Raw genomic sequence first — 6,288 nt, 5'->3', positions numbered from 1 at the left:
AATTGTAGCTCATCACCAGACACTAATTGACTCCCAGCCCCTGTCCCAAGCACCATAACTACAGCTTTGATTAGACAAGAGACTGATTTCAGTAACTTTCTCCTGATAAGAAGACCACCCACCATAAACTGGTTCTGGCTGGGTTTACAGAGGTTGCACACTTGAGTACCTTCATGTCCTGAAAAGACCTTTTGACTGATAGGGCCTAATTATAATACATTCAAATGTTAGGTCTCCACCCCAGAGTGAACATGGGTCATATGTTACATGCATATTGGTTCAATATATGTGCATCAGAACCACCTTCATGCACACTCATAGCTCCTCCTGTAACCTGTTGAAGATGTATGTTTAGCTAACTTGTCCAGCATAATGCTCCTACCCCAACCTATCTTCCTTCAAAGTGCCTGTCCCTGGTCTTAGCCAGAGGCATTCTTCTCAGCCTGTTGCAGGCTGTAACCCCCTATAAGAAACAAAGCCTCCTCTCCATTCCAAATAGTTAAATCTTGGGTTTTCTTGTTGTTGTTTCGTTTGTTTTGTTTTGTTTTAGTTTTTGTTTTGTTTTGAGATGGAGTTTCGCTCTTGTCGCCCAGGATGGAATGCAATGGTGCAATCTTGGGTCACTGCAACCTCTGCATCCCGGGTTCAAGCAATTCTCTTGCCTCAGCCTCCTGAGTAGCTGGAGGCACCTGCCACCACGCCCGGCTAATTTTTATATTTTTAGTAGAGATGGGGTTTCACCATGTTGGCCAGGCTGGTCTCGAAATCCTGACCTCAGGTGATCTACCTGTCTCCGCCTTCCAAAGTGCTGGGATTACAGGTGTGAGCCACCGTGCCCAGCCTAAATCTTGTGATTTTAAAATTTAACAGAGTCAGTTAAATGGTTCCATGATAGAGCGACATTTAAGACAGACATTAGTTTTTATTGCCCCATAACGCTTCAGTAAGTTTCCCTGAATGTTTGCATTTACTTGTCAATCAACTCACAGGGACTGAGGCAGAAGTAAAACCCACAATTACCTTACCCCTGGCCTATGTGATAAAGTAACACATTTTTAATCATATATTTGAGAGGCATCTCTGCTACTAGGAACTTTTTTTTTTTTTTTTTACCTTTTAGGTTTGGGGGATATGTACAGGTTTGTTATGTAGGTAAATTCATATCACAGGGGTTTGTTGTACAGATTATTTCATCACCCAGGTACTAAGCCTAGTACCCAATAGTTATCTTTTCTGATCCTCTCCCTCCTCCCACCCCACCCTCATGTAGGCCCAGTGTCTGCTGTTTCCCTTTGTGTCCATGAGTTCTCATCATTTAGCTCCCACTTATAAGTGAGACTGGGTGACTGCTGACCTGCATCTCTCTTGGGTGGACCTCCCAGGACATAAGCAAAAGACCCTTGACCACAACCACTACCAAGGTCCCTTTCTCCTCTGCCTCCAAGTTGGGGAGGAAACATAAGCCCTAAGATCACCCCAGAGCTGTGGTGGGAAGCCCAGGAGAGATAAAACCTGAGTAGTTTTAAACGAGAATATGCATGTGGCTTTTTAAAGATGTTTGCAATATTTTTGCTATTCTCTCCTTGAAATTTTGGGGTCTATGCCCACCCTTACCAGACTGGACACTAGTGCTCACTTGTCACTGACACATTACATGAAAGTGATGCTGTGTAACTTTCAAAGTTATGTTTAAAAAGGCCTGGTTCACTCAGGTCACTCACCTGTGTGCCCTTGACCACCAGGTCAAAGCTCCGAATGTCCTAAGACTGTTCTGCTACCTGGAAGCCCAGGGTACCTGGGAGATCTCCTATAGGCCCTGCAGCCAAAGTCCCATGTCCTCTGCAGACATGTGAGTGAAGTCACTTCCAGATGATGCCAACCCTTTGCTATGGATTCAACTCTAGCCAATGAGTCTTCTCTGTAGTCCCCAAACACCAATGAGCAGCAATAACCCATCTTTTCTGTGCCTTCCTAGCCCTGTGAACCATGAACAAAATAAAGTGGTTGTTTTATGCGTTATTTGGTGCTGGTGGTTCTTTCTTTAAAAAAAAAAAAAAAAAAAAAAAAAAAAAATCACAGTAAAAGCACCAAGAATAACACACTTGTAGGACATTCAAAAGGTACAAAATAACATACACTGAAATCTAGGTTTCCTTCTTTCCCTCTTCCACAGCCTATCAGGTTCTGCTTCTGGAAGTAACAATGGTAAAGTTTCTGCACATCTTTCCAGATTTGTTAATTAAACAATCATATAGCACTGACACAGTGAGGAAGCTTTTTAAAGGCTTTACTTACATTTATTCATTTACTCTTCATTCACTGTGGACACTCAGGTGGCAGCAGGAAGGAAAGTATTTGCTCAACCAAATGAAAGTCTGATCTGCTCTTTGAATGCTGTTCCTTCAATCATATGGTTCTATTTTCTTGATATATTCCCAAATCTTTTTTATTTTCTCCCTAATTGAGCATTCAGAGATGTAACGCTGTTTTCTAGTTTTTCTTCCGTTTCACCACTAAATCTTAAATTTCATATGAGACAGGGAGTGATGAAATTCCTGAGTCACTGGACATGTGTATATGTATGTTTGTGATGGTAACACACACACACACACATTTTTCTATCTAGTTATTAACCATTAAAATTCTATACTCAGAGTGAGGAAATATTACACGTTCCTTCCCAAACTCTGTCAACTACCCCCTCACTTAAATAATTCCTGAAAAAATGGCAACATCCATTATTAATGCAGTTTTTATCTCATCAATGAGCCATTTGATAAAATAGTTCTAGAAACTTGTAATGCATCAGCAATGATGGAAATTTGTACTGAACCATTTCATATCTAAAAGGGTATCTACTTTGTTTTAGACATGACAACTCTGTCATGTTTATTTTAGAATTTTCCATTGCTGCGTGTTTAAAGGGCTTGTCAATTCCCTTCCCTTTCCTAATTTTCATGACCAGATCATAAGAATGTGTGTTATCAGGCTGACTGATGTGCCACAACACATATTTAATCCTGGAATTTAGGGTTATCAGAAGTCTCCATTTAAAAAAGAATTAATTATATGTTTTCAAACAGCCGGCTGGTGAATATATAGTGCTTCATTTTTCTTAATGTCTCAGTGAATAGCCAGCCTTTTATGTATACATTAATAGAGTATCTCTCAAAAAATTCAGAGATTCAGAAATAAGTACATAAACTTAATTGCATAGAGAGAAAAAATAGGTACTATACATAAGTGATAAAAGAAGGTTTTATATAATTATTTTTTAAAACTAAATTTATAATAATGCTTTTAAAACTAAATCTGGAACAAATTTTAAATTATTTAATCTAGAAATGTCCAGTGATTCAGGAACAGTAGAAATGGGTGGGGAGGGCATTTCAACTCAAGCATGGAACTCCTTTTATTCTCAACATGTTAGCTTTTTCTCTCTTCACTCTGAAATGTTCACTATCAAATATATTTGAGAGACAGGTCTTTTTTCCTCATTTAACATTTATTTCATACACAGAGAATAATACTGTGGGTCTGGGATTCAGTTTTTGAAATGCAACATATAATCTAAGTGACCATTTACCCATGTCAAAGTAGCAGCAGTTGGACCCCATAATGTGGCATGTATTCACTAGAAAATTCTACAGTGACCTATCACTGTGATCATGTGATGAACCATATCTTGCCTTCCATTCTAATCATCACTCTGTGAGCTTCGAGATTCAAGTTTGACAGCATTTGTCAATTTCAAAATGTCATACAAAGAGTGCTCAAATATGGGGAATTTTGTGTACTGTTGCTGAGACATGTTCACTTTCATCTTCTGATTGTGGTTTCTTCAAATAGGCCAATTCACTTGTACTCAAAATGTCTTCCTCATTTTTTTGTTTCTCCCGCTCCAATTTGTCTATGGATTTATGAGCATGTTTTATAGTATTATTACTGATTTGTACTTTTGATTCTTCCACCAAGCTTTTTGTCTTAAATATTTTCCTATTTTTAGAAAAATGTAGTGTTTCTCCACACCACTTTTGTACCCAATCTTTCATAGAATCGGTACAGAAAAAACACAACCACACTGCCTTCATCAGATTAAGAGAATCTTGATACCAAATACAATATGAGACATTCCATGAAAGGGAAATTATAGACCAAAGTCTTCTGAGTATAAATGTCAAAATCTGAAACCAAATATTAGAGTGGCCTAAATCTGGAGATTTTTAGGAAAAAAACTGAAATTTCATGGTGGGAAACATAATTTTGCCTAGTTTAGAAGTTTTGAGGGGTTGTTTTAAAGAAAAATTTAAAAGATAAATAATATTAAATGGATATAAAGAGTTATAAAATAAAAATATTATAAAAGGTTATCAAAATGTTTATTAAATTATTTTGCAATCAAGATTGATTGGGATTAGATTTGTTTATAAGGTCTTATTAAAATTAGCCATAATATTAAAAATACATTAATACCCAACTAAATTTAAAAAAAAATAATAAGCTTAAGATTTGTTCTCCATCAAACTTGACAAAAAGAGTATGTATTCCCGTGTGCCAGAGTGCCAGGTCACCACATACAATTATGTTGGGTTTGCATATTTGATGATGTGTCGCTACCAGGATGCCATCTGGGTCTTCGCCAACATCCTCCTCTAGATCCAGAGGACCAAGAGCATGTTCCAGAGGACCACATACAAGTATGAGATGATTAACAAGCAGAATGAGCAGACGCATGCGCTACTGGCCATTGCTCTCACGATGTACCCCATAGGTATTGATGAAAGTATTCACCCCCAGCTACAGAAGAAATATGGGGACAAGATGCTGCACATGCAGAAAGGTGACCCACAAGTCTATGAAGAACTTTTCAGTTACTCCTGCCCCAAGTTCCTGTCGCCTGTATTGCCCAACTACAATAATGTGCACCCCAACTACCACAAAGAGTCCTTCCTGCAGCAGTTGAAGGTGTTTTCTGAAGTACAGCAGCAGGCCCACCTTTCAACCATCCCCGGCTTCCTCAAGCTTTACATCACCATGCCTGTGGCCAAGCTGGCTGGCTTCCTGGACCTCACAGAGCAGGAGTTCAGGATCCAGCTTCCTGTCTTCAAACACAAGATGAAGAACCTGGTGTGGACCAGCTGCATCACAACCCTGGATGGTGAATTTAGTCAGCCTCAGAGGTTAACTTCTACATTGATAATGACATGATCCACATCGCAGACACCAAGGTCGCCAGGTGCTATGGGGATTTCTTCATCCATCAGAGCCACAAATTCGAAGAGCTTAATCGAACTCTGAAGAAGATGGGACAGAGACCCTGACAACATTTACACACATTATTCAGGAACCTGTTTTGATATATTGTAGGCAGGAAGTGTTTTTGCTACCATGAAACCTTTACCTAGATCAGCCATCAGCCTGTCAACTCAGTTAACAAGTTAAGGACCAAAGTGTTTCAAGTGGGTATCAGTAAAGGATCTTTGGAGCCAGGGAAAAAAAAAAAAATTGTTCTCAATGAGATTACATGTGGTAATAATTTTTAATTCTCAAATCTGTTTCTTCTTGAAACTTCTGAGATTTATATCTCAGAAGTTCAACCTTTACTATATTTTTTTACACATTACTTACAGATCATACATCATTGCCCTCTGTTTCCTTTCTGCTTCAAAAGGTGTATCTTTTTACTTCACTACAATGGTAATTTTGTCCTTCATCTTTTCCATCAACTCTTTTAACTTTTCCCTCATATTCTATTTCTGCTGTTATAATACTGAAATATTGATCTGAAAGGTTAAAAAAAAATTTCTCAGATGTAACATGATTTTATCCTCTTAACATTTTGATATGTCTGAATTGATGCATGTAATCAGGAAACTTCCCATGCTATTATCAGGTTGGTGCACAAGTAATAGTGGGTTTTGCCATTACTTTCAATGGCAAAAACTGCAATTACTGGTGCACCAACCTAATATTAGGAGCCATATATCCACCTGCTCAAGGTGCTAGTTTTCATGTTTACATTCCTCTATAATACAATGTTCACTCATGGCCTTGAATACATTGTGCTTGTGTCTAATTAATTCAAGTATCCCTTTCATCAGGTTTGACTTCAAGTTATTTAAACAGACTTTATTTAGGCACTTCCCATTCTCAAGTGTGCCTCAGTCCAGGTTGCTCAGATAGTTGCTCAGATTAAGTCAGTGAAACAGTTGGGGTCACAAATTTAATTCATCAATCCACTAAAGAATCAGCCCAGATAGCCATATTTTCAGTTAATTTCAATTAGCT

General features: G+C 38.3%; 1 pseudogene across 1 annotated transcript; it reads left to right on the top strand.

Annotated features, from left to right (window-relative positions):
- Nucleotides 1-4,523: 4,523 nt before the first annotated feature.
- Nucleotides 4,524-5,490, top strand: LOC112617864 (annotated as a pseudogene). Its single transcript, XR_003117978.1, has one exon. The product of XR_003117978.1 is annotated as a eukaryotic translation initiation factor 3 subunit L pseudogene (transcript).
- Nucleotides 5,491-6,288: the final 798 nt, after the last annotated feature.

This window comes from Theropithecus gelada, unplaced genomic scaffold (assembly GCF_003255815.1).
Source record: "Theropithecus gelada isolate Dixy unplaced genomic scaffold, Tgel_1.0 HiC_scaffold_534, whole genome shotgun sequence".
NCBI classification, from domain to species: domain Eukaryota; kingdom Metazoa; phylum Chordata; class Mammalia; order Primates; family Cercopithecidae; genus Theropithecus; species Theropithecus gelada.
The sequence above is the reverse complement of the archived record's forward strand: the minus strand, read 5'-3'. Positions and strand labels throughout refer to the sequence as shown.